This window comes from Herpailurus yagouaroundi, unplaced genomic scaffold (genome assembly GCF_014898765.1).
Source record: "Herpailurus yagouaroundi ecotype Mexico unplaced genomic scaffold, PumYag 29, whole genome shotgun sequence".
In the NCBI taxonomy this organism is placed as follows: domain Eukaryota; kingdom Metazoa; phylum Chordata; class Mammalia; order Carnivora; family Felidae; genus Herpailurus; species Herpailurus yagouaroundi.
In genome coordinates, this window is record NW_024412377.1 from 113,264,473 (window position 1) to 113,280,921 (window position 16,449).

The 16,449-nt window shown below is 37.1% G+C and overlaps 1 protein-coding gene across 2 annotated transcripts in view; it reads right to left on the reverse strand.

The window, feature by feature from the left end:
- The window catches only part of RAB3C (RAB3C, member RAS oncogene family), a 303,174-nt gene that overhangs the window by 33,727 nt on the left and 252,998 nt on the right, over window positions 1–16,449 (reverse strand). The window lies entirely within an intron of this gene.

Consider the following 16,449-nt stretch of genomic DNA (forward strand, 5'->3'; position numbering starts at 1 on the left):
ATCTAGGGCCACTGAGAAGCCTTATGAAATTGAATGCCTTTCCTAAGGGTATTTTTACTACTGGAAAAAGGATGCAATGATTATCTGACACGAATATTATCAACTACATGACATTTACATTTCTCAGTACAAATAATAAAAGACATTTTTAATTAGAAATCAGTCCCTTGTGAATTTGGTTAAAGTGATTTGTTCTCCTATTATTCCCAGCTCTGATAACTTTGCCCTGAGAGAAAGGAAATAACATTGGCACGTGTGCAAAGCTGATGAACAGACCTGACCTTCTGCCAACTGCTTCCACTAAGCATGTATTTCACAATTCAGCATGAACAATCCTCCTTAATTTGAACCCTTTTAACTCTCAAAACTTAGATTAAATACTATCCAGATGCTGCACTTTTTTATTTCTTTTACCTAAGTTTAACTTTATTGTTAAATAACATGTGTAATAGCAATTTTTGTTTTCAAAAACCAAATAAAAAGCGAAGCCAGTAGTTTGCACAGATCTGTTATATGGAACTGTGCTTGTTTTTAAATATTTCACAAAATGGGTTTGTAAGTTCATGTGAATGGGAAAAGAGCACAGCTTGAAAGATTCTAAGAAAAGAAGCAGGGGCCTGATTCTGAGCCAAATTCAGGTAAGACAAATGAGAAATGGAAAATTTTGTTAGATGGGGCAGGAAACATGCAAATTCGAGACTAGCCAGAGGAGAACTTTTGATCTGCAAATGGTAGAAAGTTATGGGAATTTGGAGGCTGTTAATCAAGAACATATTTAGCATTTTGGCAGCCCTTGAAGGAGCTGGACTTAGGGGAATTGGGTTATCTTAAAGATCAAATAAACAGCGGAGATCTGGGCGAGTAAGGAGTCGAAGAAAGATTGCCTAGGTTAATGGGGTTGACTAAGAGAGCAATGAGTAAAACATGGATTTGCCAAGTCTTAAGGATTCATTAACTGGGGGATTTGAGAAGGTGAAGTAGAGAGGAGGTCCAGAAGAGAAGCAGCATGCACAACCCTGAGATCTATGAGAAACAGGAGTGTTTGACTCAAAGGTGCTTCCTGGGTGGCATTTCATGGATTGGATGACCATCAAATTCATTATCCAAACCGAGTCATTTTTGAGACTGAAGAGGGTGTTATTAATACACTGGGAAATGAGCATAAGTCGAGTCTATCCCACGCAAACTGGGATACATGGCAACTTCATTTATAAGATATGGACACTTGCTGGGTAGTGCATTTCAGCCACCAGCCAAGAGAGTGGATATCCATAGGTTATGAAATAATGGCAGGTCAAAAGTTACTTGGAATTGGGGAGCTCAAATGAGACAAGGACCAGGGGAAGTAGGGGTCCCTTCTGAACCACCCCACAAGTAGGATCATAACTAAACCAACCCAAACATATTAAAATGTACCCTATTGGCTTATTTTCTACCTCGTGGGAACATTTAGCTAAAAAGAATGTGAGCTAGTGGAAATAACGTTTGGGTGGCCCTGCTTCTCTGCAGAGAGCTGTGTGAAGACAGGTACTTAGAGCCTTTACATACCATTGCTGGGGCTCCCTACTGCACCTAAAAGTTGTCAATGCCCACTATTTCATAAACACTACACTTAAGATTTAAATAAATCTTGAAAAGCTGAAGAGAAGAATCAATACATTTTGAAACAGGTGTTCTGAGTTTTGAAAAACAGACCTCAGGGCAAGTCTCTCCTTATTAAAGTTTGTCTCCCTCGGCCTGGCTTTATTACATTCTTATTTTCATAGAGACAAAGGTTAAAGATTAAAAAATTGAAGGAAAAAAGCATCATTACTTATTAAAGTGGGATGGCTGGAGGGAACATAGCAGGTCTGAACCCAAGAAGAAAGCTTTAAGTTTAAATGGCCAAGGTGGGAGTGTCGACTGCCAGAACTGCTCATGCTTTTCTGGCTTTGGTGCCCCAGCTAATTAAGTAGTCCTTAGCAAACTAAGTAGATACTCTTAGGATGAAGCCCAGGAATTGAAATTAGCTATAATGAACAATGCAGACATAGCTACACTGGCAAGTTCTTAGGCTATGCTTTTTTTTTTTTTTTTTCACATCAGATTCTTATGTTATACAAAAATGCATTTAATGGAAACAACTTTTAACCCCCTCCCCATTTAATTTCATAGTAAAGGTGGCAAGTAGCAAATGCAAATAGCATTTGAGTAGTAATTTCCTGTCATCTTTGAAAGTATGGATTTCAGGGGTGCCTGGGTGTATCAGTCAGTTAAGCGTCTGACTTCAGCTCAGGTCATGATCTTGTGGTTCCTGGGTTCGAGCCCTGTGTCAGGCTCTGTGCTGACAGCTCAGAGCCTGGAACCGGCTGTAGATTTTTTCTCTCTTTCTGCGCCCCTCCTCCACTTGTGCTCTGCTTCTCCCTCTCCAAAAAAAAAAAAAAAAAAAAAAAAAAAGTTAAAAAGTAATAAACAAATAAAGTAAGTAAGTATGAATTTCTGGATTCTAGTGAAAGACTAATTCTTTGTGCTTACACAATAGATCCTGACCCATTCACCCTACGATTCTCCACCTGACTGGATATCCTATGATATCTCCATTCACCTGACTCTCCATTCTCTCTGCCTCTTTCTAGGTTGCTTCCCTTCTGCATATGAATATGTTGATTTTACTCTCAGGTTTTCTCTGCATGAGAGTTATTCAAGCCAGCCCCCTGAGATCATTTTTTACCCTTCTATACCCTCAGCTTCCGAAATCCAAACATCCACCAAGTCTTATTTTTTCTATTGCCTATATATTTAAAAAGCTCTGTTTTCATTTTTATCCTCACTTCCACTGCTCAATTTAGGCCTGTCCTTCTCAATCAATACAGTCAGGTGACATATAGGTAGGGTCTAAATCAGAGGTTCTCTGCTGTATATTAGAATCACCTTGAGGAGCTACAACATTCATGTTTGTACTCCAGAGATTTTGACTTATGGGGCCAGTGTATACCCATGGATGTGCTTCCTGTCTTCCTTCAACAATTCATCTTCTAACCAGTGGTCTCTAAGCATTTTCAATAATATATTTCTTCCAGTTCGAAAAAAAGATGTTCAGATGGAGTAGTGTCAGCATCATGACATCAGCATTCTGAATCATTTTTTCTCTCCCTTTTTATTTACTACAAATTAGACATTCATCAATAAAAGTACTTCTGCACATTACATCAGGACACCTGGGAGATTTCTACCCACCCATGCAACAGAAAGGATTAGGATGGGACCTTGAGGGGGGCTAAGAATCCACAGCAATTGGTGAATTTGTTCTACACCCACTTGCCACAATGGGGGGAAGGGATGGAAATGGAGAGTGCCAAACAGGACAGATACTCATTCGAGGTAAAGAATTTGTGTAAGTCCAGCTAGGAATCTTTGAAAAGATAAACAAATCACAATCCATTAGCTAGACTAAGAAAAAAAGAGTGTCAAACTGTGAGAAATAAAAAATGAGACATTACAACTGATACTAGAAATACAAAAGATTTCAAGAGACTATTATAAAGAACAACTATATGACAACAAATTACACAACCCAGAAGAAAGTGATCAATTTCTAGAAACACAAAACTTAGAAAGACTAAATCATGAATAAAAAATCTAGACCAATAATGTTAGTAAGGATATTGAATAAGTAATTGATATACCTGATGCATATAAATATTAAAATAATAGCAAACTGAATCAAAGAACATATTAAAAAGATTATAAATCATGGCCAAGTGGGATTTATCCGTGGGAAGCAAGATGGTTCAACATATGCAAACTAACAAATGTAATACATAACAATCATAAGAGGAAAGAAAAGTCATGTGACCATCTCAAAAGAAGCAGAAAAAACATCAGACACAATATAACATTCTTTCATTAAAAAAACAAAACTTTGCAAATCTGGTATATAAGGAACATAACTCAACATAATAAAGGCCATATATGACAAATCTGCAGCTAACATTTTACTCAATGGGGGAAAATTGAAAAATTTTCCCCTAAGAGCAGAAACAAGACAACAATGCCCACTCTCAGCATTCTTATTTACTGTAGTTCTCGAAGTTCTACCTAGAGCAATTAGCCAAGACAAATTTATAAGGCATCTACATCAGGAAGGAAGGAAATAAAACTGATGTCATTTGCAGATGATAGGATTCTGTTTTTCAAAATGTGTCAGAGACTCACCCAAAAAACTATTGGAAAACAGTAATTTCAGTAAAGTTGGAGGTTACAAAATCAACATGCAGTATCAACTGCCTTTTTATACACTAATGAGGAAGCATCTGAAAAAGAAATACATAAAATCATCCTATTCACAATAGTGTCAGAAACAAAATGCTGAAGAATAAACTTTACCAAGAAAGTGAAAGATCTGTAGAATGAAAACTACAAGAAGGTGCTAAAAGAAATCAAAGCAGGTGCAAACAAATGGAAAGACATCCTATGTTCATAGATTGAAAGAATTTATATTCTTAAAATGGCCATAGCATCCAAAGCTATCTATAGATTCAGTGCAATTCCCATCAAAATAACAAAGACATTTTTTCACAGAAAAAAATCTAAAATTTGTCTGAAACTACAAAAGACCCTGAATAGCTATCACAATCCTCAGGAAAAAGAACAAAGCTTGGAGTTACCACAGGTCCAGATTTCAAACTATACTACAAAGCTATAGTAATAAAAAACAGTATTGCACTGACACAAAAGTAGACACATACACTAGCACTACAGAATAGAGATCCTGGAATAAAACCCTGCTTACATGGTCAATGAATATTCAATGAGGTAGCCAAGAACACTAGGTTGAGAAGGAATAATCTCTTCAACAGATTTGGACCCCTATCTTTAGACTACTCATAAAAATTAACTCAAAATGGATTAAAAGTTTAAACATTATACCTGCTACTAAAAAACTCCTAGAAGAAACATAGGGAAGAAATGCCTGGAACTTAGGCTAGGCAATGATTTTTTTTGGATATGACACCCAAAGTACAACCAACAAAAGCAAGATTCAACAAATGGTACTACATTGAACTTAAAAGCTTTTGCATAACAAAAGAAACCATTTACAAAATGAGAAGACAACCTATAGAAAGAATTATTTTGCAAACCATCTGTCAGATAAGGAACGAACATCTAAAATACATAACTCAAATAACTCACAATAAAAATTTCTGATTAATAAATGGGCAGAAAATTAAATGGACATTTATCCAAAGAAGTCATTCAAATGGCCAAACGGTATTATGAAAAGATGCTCAACACCTGTTATATAGATTATAATCAAGAAGATGAGATAACCAGGGCTGGCACGGATGTGGAAAAAAAGGGAGCCCTCACACAGTGTTAGTGAGAATGTAAATGACTCCTACCACTATGAAAAACATGAAGTTTCCTAAAAAATAATAGATGTATCATATGATCCAGCAATTCTACTTCTGGGTATATGCCCAATGGAAATGAAAACAGAATTTTAAGAAATATATGCACTCCATGTTTATTGTAGCATTCACAACTGCGAGATACAGAAACAAAGTATCCATCAATGGATGAATGGATAAGGAAGTTGTGGTATATATACACACAATGGATATTACTCAGCCATGAGAAAGAAGGATATCCTGCCATTTGCAACAACATGGATGGTCACTGTACATATTATGCTAGGTGAGGTAAGTCAGATGAATTTAAGTGCTGCATGATATCAGTTATATGTGGAAATCTAAAAAGCCAAACTTGTGAAAACATATTAAGATGGTAGTTACTGGGGGATGGGGATTGGGTAACAGGAAAGATGTTGAAGGGTACAAACTTGCAATGGTTAGTAAATAAGCCCCAGAAATCTAATGCACGGCACAGTAAATATAGGTAACCATAGTGTACTGTAACCCTCAAACTTGATAAGAGACTAGAACGTAATTATTCCAAGTATTTTTTAAAATTTTGTTTAATGTTTATTTATTTTTGAGAGACAGAGTCCAGGTTGGGGAGGAACAGAGAGAGAAGGAGACACAGAATCTGAAGCAGGATCCAGGCTCTGAGCTGTCAGCACAGAGCCTGACATGGGGCTCAAACCATGAACTGTGAGATCATCACCTGAGCCAAAGTCCAACGTTTAACCAACTAAGCCACCCAGGTGCCCCTAATTATTCCAACTATTAAAAAGACTAATTATGTAAGGTGATAGAGGTGTTAATTATCATCATACTGGCATTCCTATTACAATACAATGTAATATAAACATATGAAATTAACATGTTTCACACCTTATATTTACACAATGTTATATGTTAAATATATTTCAATAAAAAACAAAAGCCAAAATAAGGATTTGGTACTAATAAATATTTTAAATTATGATGTGTTATTGGACTAATACATTACAAAAGATGGGCAACAACTAAAAAATATGTGAATACTGATATACAAATAAATGCAAGTGTTAACATTTTCTTTCTGTACCCCAGCTGATCTTAAACATCTTAATTTTAGGAACACTGCCAGAGTAACTGGTCTAAAGTGAAATGTAATCTTGTCACCACATTGTTTAAAACATAGCACAGTTATTCAGAATTTATACGACAAAACTCACTTATTCAGCCCTACAAACAAGGCTCTTCATAATGTGCTAGCTTTCCAAGCTTTAGATCTCTCCAGATCTGCTTCTTCTACCTAGAAGGACAATCATCTGTTTGTCAACCTACTCAATCCTATTTATACTTTAAGGCTTGGTTCAAACATCATCTCCTCAATTCCACCATTCCCAGAGTCTTCAGAGAGGGAGTATCTACCTTACAAGCTCTTCTAACACTGAGTCAACATCTATATTATGGCAATATATATTGTCTTTTAAAAGTCTTTGTTTATGTGTCCCTCACTAGACTAGAATCTGCTTGGGAGGCTGGAGTTTGGTCATACTGTTGGTTTGGTCTCAGTGCTTGACCAGTAGGTGATGTTCAGTAATACTGAATGAGTGAATAAAATGCTGTAATGAGGGGCACCTGGGTGGCGCAGTCGGTTGAGCGTCCGACTTCAGCCAGGTCACGATCTCGCGATCCGTGAGTTCGAGCCCCGCGTCAAGCTCTGGGCTGATGGCTTGGAGCCTGGAGCCTGTTTCCGATTCTGTGTCTCCCTCTCTCTCTGTCCCTCCCCCGTTCATGCTCTGTCTCTGTCTGTCCCCAAAATAAATAAAAATGTTGAAAAAAAAATTAAAAAAAAAATGCTGTAATGAATTCCCACTTCCCCAACAAAGCATTTATCTCCTATCCCCCCTCCCCAAAGAAATAAATTCTTAATGTGACCCTACTATAGTTTAGGATGAGAATCTACAGCACATTTAGTTTAACTGCAATCCCAAGCAGATTTTGCTAAATTCTCACTGGACCCACTAATTATGCACTGTTCTATAACTTCACACTCCTCTTTTGAACAACAAAACCTTCTTAAAAATGTTAAAACTATGGGCCACAGGAGGCCAGACTACGGTGGCACATGAGGTGGGTCAGTAGGAAGCCAACTTTGTGGACTGGGTTCCTGAGGCAGAGAAGCATGGTTGCCAACCATGAAAAGCATCACTTGGCACAACTTCCTTCTGCTAGCTCTGGAGTAATCTGCCGTGTGTGTGTGTGTGTGTGTGTGTGTGTGTGTGTGTGTGTGTGTGTTTGGTTTGTTGGTTTTCCCTGTACATCACTGGTCTCAATCATGACCATGTGTTAGAATAACCTGAGACTTAAATAAAGTATAGTTAGGTTCTGGGTCAAGATGGTAACACAGGTGAATACTGAACTCACCTCCCACAGACATAATGAATCTACAGCTACATATGGAACAATCCTCTGGAACAAAAATCTAAAAAGTAGCTGAGTGACTCCTACCCACTGGGTGAACAGGAAAATGGCCACATCAAAGTGGGTAGGAGAAGCTGGGGTACAATCTTGCCCTAAATTTAATTCCTGGCTTAGCAATCTACCATGAGGAAGGAACTCAAAACCCAAAGCTTCTCATTGAGAGGCACACGATTTAAACCCCACATATGGTATCAAAATTTTATGACCTGTGCCTGAGAGACAAACCCTCCAGAATATTTGGCTTTGAAAATGAATGGGGCTTGCATCCATGGTACCTACAACATTGTAGTAAAGTGAGAAAAAGCTCTTAAAGGGCTTGCACACAGACCTACATCCCAGGGCCTAATGCAGAGATAGCCAAATGAGAGACACCCAAACTTTATATGAAAGAGGCTCATTGGCTAAACACGAAGGATCAGTCTGAGAGGTACTCATCTAATTTAACACACATCTAGAGGCCTTTTTTCAAAGAAGACATATGGAAGGCCAACAGACACATGAAAAGATGTGCATCACTAATCCCCAGGGAAATGCAAATCAAAACCACACTGAGGTATTACCTCACAGCTATCAGAATAGCTAGTATCAAAAAGACAAGAAATAACAAGTGTTGGCTAGGACAAGAAGAGAAGGCAACCTTAGGGTACTGTTGGTGGGAATGCAAACTGGTAGGGCCCCTATGGAAACAGTAATAAGGTTTCTCAAAAAACTAAAAACAGAAGTAGTGTGTGATACCTAATTCCACCTCTGGGTATTTATCCAAAGAAAACAAAAATACTAATTTGAAAAGATATATGCATGTTTATTGAAGCATTATTTATAATAGTTAAGATATGAAAGCAACTGTGTCCACTGACAAATGTTTACTGAAGCATTGTCCACTGACAAATGAATAAAGAAGATGTGGTATATATACAATGAATTATTACTCAGCCATAAAAAATGAAATCTTGCCATTTATCACAGTTTGGCTGGACCTAGGGGATATTATGCTAAGTGACATAAGTCAGTGAAATCACATATATGATTTCACTTATATGTGGAGCATAAAAAATAAAACAAGCAACAACAAAACAGAAACAGACAAATAAATATAGAGAATCGATGGCTGTAAGAGCTGGGAGGATGGGGAGAGGTGAAATACATGAAAGGGACTTAAAAAGTACAAACTTCCAGTTTTAAAATAAATTAATGATGGAATAAAAAAGTACAGCATAGGGAATAAAGTCAGTATTATTGTAATAACTTTATATGATGACAGATAATAACTACACTTACCATGGTGAGTATTTTGTAGTGTATGTAATTATGGAATCACTATGTTGCATACCTGAAATTAAGGTAATATTACATGTCAACTATACTTCAATTAAAAAAAAAATGAAGCACAAAGATACAGAGAATAGATTGATGGCTACCAAAGGCTCAGAGTCAGGGGTGGACAAAATGGGTGCAGGGGGACAAAATATAAAAATCTCCAGTAATACAATAAATCACTCACAGAAATATAATGTATAGCATGGTGACTTTAGTTAATGATACTGTATTTTTTATTTAAAACTTGTTTTGAGAGTAGATCTTACAAGTTCTCATCACAAGAAAAAAATTTCTAAGTATGGTAACAGAGGTTACCTCAAATTATTGTGATCATTTTGCTATATATATATATATATATATATATATATATATATATATAAAATTATATTTTACTCCTGAAACCAATATGATGTTATATGTCAATTATACTTCAACAAAAATAATTTAAAAATACTTTGGGTCCCATTTTAGAGATTCTAACTAATTGGCCTGAATATGGCTCGAGTACTGGGATTTTTTTTCAGAATCCTTACTATGGATCCAATCTTCCTTCTAGATTTATTTCCCTCTCCCTGCTTTGCTTTTATGTGACTTGAATGGCTGAGGAAGAAAGAGATCCTATCAGTGTTCTGAGGCCCACCTGTGACTTCTGAGTTAATTCATCTGTTATTCCCAATCTCAGAGCAGTCTGATACGGCTCAGGGCATAAAACCATCAAGATAATAGCACACTCTACAATTCTTTGATTTTTCATTATTTAGAAGAGAACTTCCTTAAGTGGTCTTGATTACAGATGCTCTAAATTGGTGTTCTAAAGGTACTAAGAAATTCTAAAGGTACTAAGAAAAAGAAAGCACAGAATGGTTAAAGAGTTTTCTAGTTTTAATTAACTAATAAACTAATTTTGGAGGAGACTCCAAAAGACTGGCATTTGTTGAAAAGAGAAGTTATGTATTTGGATAAGATTGCATTTAAGAGAATTTATCCTTAATTAATGATGTAGTCATTTTCTGGCATCTTCCACTAGAAGTCTGTAGATCACTGGAAGACTGTGGCATCCAAGAACAGAGTTTAAATAAACTTACTAGTTATATAGGAACTAATTTCCACCTGGACTGTAAAACAGAAAACTGAATTCAGTTAAGACGTACTCTGTACCTCAAAGTTGTACTAAGGATACAATGACTCAGGAGTGAGTTTAGAGGTCAGGGAAGGTATAATGCTATTATTATAATTATGTCCAATGAAAAACATATGAAGAGAATCTGGCTGCTTAGGGTCAGACCACATGGATCCAAAAGTTCATGGTTTCCCAGGATAACATAATTTCACATTATAATCATTGCCTTGCTTTCTCTTCTCTGGGTTGGCAGCCAAAGACAAGGGTGGTTTGTGCTAAAAGATTCATAGGAGCAGAGCAGATTACATAAACCCGGAATAAGAATTCTCAAGTTAGGGAACCCAGGTTCAGCAGGAATCTGAAGAATAATCACTAAAACCCAAAAAGGCAGACTTTCCTGGGTGAGTTACAATGATGTTCCATTCATCTCAGTTAACTTGTCTCCACCAGTAATATCAAGGCATGTGAGGTAGTATGGTCAATGTGCCCAAATTTTTACCCTTGATAGGATAGAAATATCCACAGAGAGTCCAAACACTTTCAGACATAGCGAATCTGGCTGCCTTGATTTATCTAGATCTTTTAAGAAGTAATTATATATACTGTCTGTACTACAACAAGAAACAGTATAGTCTTTATGATGTGAAAGAGTATCCTTTTCTCTTTGTCTTTAATTTACCTCTTTCTGCCTCAACAGATTATTCCCTTGAAGGGATCAGTTAAGCTAGTCTTTATGGAATCAGTGTGCTTCATAGTATAGACAGAATGAGTTTTGTCGGTCTTCATATTCCTAAAACAGAAGCAACTATCGACTCATACAATTCCATGTCCCTCCTCCACCCTTCAAATTACACTTGTTTTGATGTTTTCCAGCTGTTTAATTTATGTATTCAAGATATTAATTATATTTCTGATATACAGAACACATGTTCAGCTTCCTAACAGAAAAGATACATATTTTATGACTCCCTGATGTCACTGTCAGTGTTTAATAAATATTTGTGAGATGAATAACCAAAACAGAGTAAGTCATTACACTGGTAAAATGGTAGGAAAATTATTTCAGATTGGAAAAGTGGCCAAGTGTTAACATATTTTATAGTTGTCAGAAATCCTCATGGGGTGTCTATACTAGACAAGGGAAAATATACAGGGGAAGGTCTGGAATTTAGGAATGCATGCACATAATATCATGACAACTACTTGAATGCAGAGTAATAGGGAATAAGTATCTATTATTTGCTTTAGGAATAAATATTAATCCAAATTAGAAACATTTCAAAACTGGATCCTTACAAATTATTTATAAAAAATAATCACTTCTCTCAATTTTAAATTATCTTCAGTCTTTGTTTCTTTGACTACATTTTTGGCAAACTTCAGAATTTCTGTACTTTCTGCCCTGCCAGAGCTTATAAAAATAGTTCAAATATTCTTTCGTCTATAATTTCAAAGCAATACAAATCCCTTCCCCTCTATAAATTTATTTGTTCTTAGTTCTAGTTAAGTGACTTCCATTTTAGAAAAAAATTATTTCTATTTTTTCGAACTTAAGTTTTACCTTCAAATTTTAAGTTATATTGTACATTTATTTAGATTATTGGCATATTATAAATGTTATTTAAACTAAATACAAATCTAAAACATTCCTATATATTGTTATAGTTACATGCATCTGTAGTAAATGTTAAAAACATGCATTAGAAGAATACTATCAGCTATAAGATATTGTAAAGCTCTAGGAGCAATTCTCTACTCTCTCCGAAAACTTGCCACTATCTAAGCCCTCATTCTAAAATGTGATTCTGTGGTGTGAAATTCAGAGGGTGCTTCTTAAAAATTTAGATTCTGGGCTTCCACTTTAGAAACTCTAATGCAATAGGCTTGAGAGGGTTGACAATGTGCACTTGAAAAAGAAGCTCAGACAATTTAGCTGCAGATGATTAAAGGACCACCCTAAATAAGAAGCACAGCTATGGGGGTAGATAGAGGAATCTACAGCTCAAGGGAGCGGTCAGGGCTAGAACCAGATTTCATTGTCACTGTTGGTGGGAATGCAAGCTGATATAGCCACTGTGGAAGAAGTATGGTGGTTCCTCAAAAGTTAGAAATGCAACTTTTTTCTAGTAATTGCACTACTGGTGTTTACCTAAAAAATACAAAAACACTAAATCAAAGGCTTGTATTCCCTCTTATGTTTATAGCAGCATTTACAATAGCCAATTTTTTAAAGCATCCCAAATGTCTATCAATTGATGAATGGATAAAGAAGATGGGACACACACACACACACACACACACACACACACACACACACAGGAATGTTATTCAGCCATGAAAAAGAACGAAATCTTGCCATTGGCAATGACATGGATGGAGCTAGAGTGTATTATGCTAAGTGAAGTAAGTCAGAGAACAAGAAATACCACGTGATTTCACTCATAGCTGGAATTTAAGAAATGAAACAAAAAAGTGAAGAGAAAAAAGACAAACCAAGAAACCCATTCTTACTATAGAGAACAAACTGATGGTTACTAGAAGGCAGGCAGGGAACAATGATACAGATGATGGGGTTAAGGAATGTACTTGTGATGAACCTGGGTAAGGTATGGAAGTGTTAAATCACTACATTGTATACCTAAACCTAATAAAACCCTGTGTGTTAACTCTACTGGGAATTAAAATTAAAAAAAAAAAAAAAGATTTGGTTTTCATGGTCTGTATGTCTAACCATGGAAGTGGATAGGAACATCTAAGGGAACATGGAGATAATGAAGAATGGTGAGCCCAAGAAGGAAAGCCAACGTGCAAGTAGCAGAAAGAGGAGGGGTCTTCCAAGAAAACAGAAAGTATGACTCGGGAGGGAGGAGAATGGAAGGCAACATGGGATGGAAGCAAAGAAGGCCAAGTTCTGCAACGAGGGCATACCCAACAGGGCCAAGTGGAACAGTCAGGAAAGAGAAAGCCAGAAAAATGCTGTCTGTATACTTTATCTCAGGTACTACTATGTTTACTCCTGGAAGGTAGGGTATGGTATTCCTAACAGCTGACACACTGTAAACACTTAGTAGAGGTCTGGTGAACTAAACTGCATTAACAAGAGCAGCAGCCATACACGGATTTTAAATACCTTAGCTACAACTGAGTTCCTTCAAGTACCCTCATCAGGGTTAGCAAATGTTATGTGGGTTTAGCCGTCCACAATGAAGAATTAATTGTAACCAGACTGATGGAAGAGTTATTTCCAACCATCCACCCAAATGTGGAAATGACAAGTAAAAAGAAGTGCCCGATCTCTGTGTCTATGTGAGAGTATCCTGGAGATTTACTAGTACTTTTTAAAAATAAAGCAAAAACCTTTAAAATAATTTAGATTGTGAGAGTGGTTTTATTTCCATACAAATGATCTCACATGATCATTTGTCGAAGTGTGTGCAGTCATCAGAACAAGCCACATTAAAGGAGGTAAATGACTCTCTAAGAATGCTCAAGTGTTGGTTGCTATGACAACTGATGGGTTATATTAAATAGCAAAAAAAAAAAAAAAAGTCAATTAGAAACCATTTGCACAGGAGTGTAAAACATTTCTGCCTCACAATTTCAGGAACTTTCCTACATCTCTGTATTATATGAAAGGGGTTATGTTGATGCCAGTCATAGGCGTTCTAATAAAGGTCACCCTCTTGATGCATACCCATCATTATTTTTTTTTGTTTTAATGTTTATTCAGTTTGAGAGAGAGAGGGAGAAAATGCACACGAGTGGGGAAGAGGCAGAGAGATAGGGAGAGAGAGAAACCCAAGCAGACTCCACACTGTCAGTGCAGAGCCCTATGTGGGGCTTGATCTCAGAAACTGTGAGACTATGACCTAAGCCAGAATCCAGAATCAGATGCTTCAAGGGCTGAGCCACCCAGGCACCCTGCATTCCCATCATTCTAATGCTTCCTTCCATAACCTGCTCTTTGGAACACCCAAGTAAATTACACCCAAGTAATTTACTTTGGAACACCCAAGTAAATTACCCAGTAAAATTACTACTTTATTAGAGTAGTAAAGAATTTATGCAGTTACCAGGCTCTTTTGTACTCCTAACATTAAACAGTACTTGGCTTCAATATATTTTTGTTTGAACCAAACAATTTTCAGGTTAATATATAGAACCACTTTCTATCTGTGGAGCAGTTCCCCTGCCTTCAATGTGGCATATGCCTGACAAGTGAAGAAAATAAAGGGTGAGAAGAGAGGGTTTCAAGAAACCACCCTGCTAAGCCTCTCCTAGGTTTCCCTTCTCTCTTGGAGACCTCCTATTCTCCACCCCTAATTTCTTGAAGTGCTGAGGGGATTAAGGAGAGAGTGCCAAGTTTTCAGACTTAAGAAAAAAAAAAAAAAACACTGTTAAAGTGATAGAATGGGAGAGCCCCTCTGAATGAAATGATAAAGGTTCAAGGGCAACCACAGAGAGACAAGACGTCAGCTATGTGACTTTCTCCTGGGCAGCTCCACAAACATTGATAGAAGGATTCTTGTGGCCATTGGGTAATGGCCGTTAGGGACACTGATGAGAGCACTGATCTCATGAAGAAGTATTCAAGCTCTCAGACTGGATTGCTCATAGTTCTTTTATGAGATTACCACATGATAAAGTGACCCAATGAGAGGCTCTCTGCTTTTCTAATCTGTGCCGCCCAGTATTGGCTGAATACTCCCAAAGCACCCCTTCATAGCAGTGCTTTTCAAATTGTAGGTTGAGGCCCATCACTAGGTCCTAAAATCAATAGTGGGTTGAGACCACTATTAAAAGATAAAAGGAGAAACAGAAGAGGATACAAAAATATCAGAATGAATCTCATCTACTGAGGGTAAATATACTTTGTGAAACTTCTGTTTCATTCTTTCTCTGTACATACATATGCACTGGGTTGCTAGATTAAACATGTTTTTTACTGTAGGTACTGGCCAAAAAGGCTGGAGAGCCAGAGTCTACTAAGAATACCTCCAAGTTTTCTGTTGTGTAAGGAGGAAGAGGGAGAGGGAAAGGGAAAGGAAGAGGGAGAGGAATAATAAAAAAAAATTCCAGCTCTTCTGCTCTAGGGCTTGAATTGTGTCCCAAATCCACTCTCCACTTCCATAATATTATGCTAGGTTCTAACTTTTTTACTCATTCTCCTCTAAATGTCTTTGCTCCATTGTGCCCTTTATTCATAACGTTTCCTCTCCCCTTTGTGGTTTTCATATTCTGTCCTCCTTTAGGATCCATTCAGGCCTTATCTTGGCATTGAACCCATATGATCTCTATGTCCTCTCATCAATAATTTCTTTGTAGCTGTTCTGCTCAATTCCACACACTTTCTCTACAGGTGTCCTGTCTGCTTTGAGTTTTACCTGCCTGCTGTCCCACTTTGCTCCCATACCCCCTGGCACCCCTCTCCTGATCTGCCTCCTTCCCCCTGTTGCTTTCCCTTTGGTGTACACCTCCTAGTTAATTATCCTGTTTTTATTGTCTTGCTGTTTCTGCTTTTCTATGCGTATCTCCAGTTTTCCCACTTGACTGAAAGCAACTTGAGCCCAGGGACTGTGAATCATACATTTTTGTATTCCCTGTGCTATTTGGCATAGGGCAGGGCATATAACAGGTGCTCAGTATAAAATGCCTTGAGCTGAAAAATCAGTCACAAGTCCCTGCTGTGCACCAAAACTCTACCCTACTCACTCAAGTATTTTTCTCTCAAGACACACTGTTTTGTGTTTAAAATGGCTTTGCGACTTCTAAAGCTAGTGTCTATTTTTTACCTTGGTTTTATCTACAAAAACTTGGTAAAGTAGGCCTGGGTCATGATACTCATTCTTGAGAGATGAGGAGATGGAATCTCAAAGACATTTTTAACAGCAACAAGTTGTCAGCGATGTCCCCAGAACCACTATCGATAATATGACCTATTTGTGCTGCTGAACTCCTCAAGTAGAAACCTGACAATAATCACACATTATAATAAAGTGCTCACTCAACACAAAATGTTGCATATGGAGGAAAAAAATAGCAACAAAAAAATAGCAGGCAAGGCTTAAACTGTGTTTCTCATGAAAAAGAATTTGAATACCTTGTACTAGATCAACATTCTGGCTATTTTGCTTTTGTTATTATGCTTGGATTCTA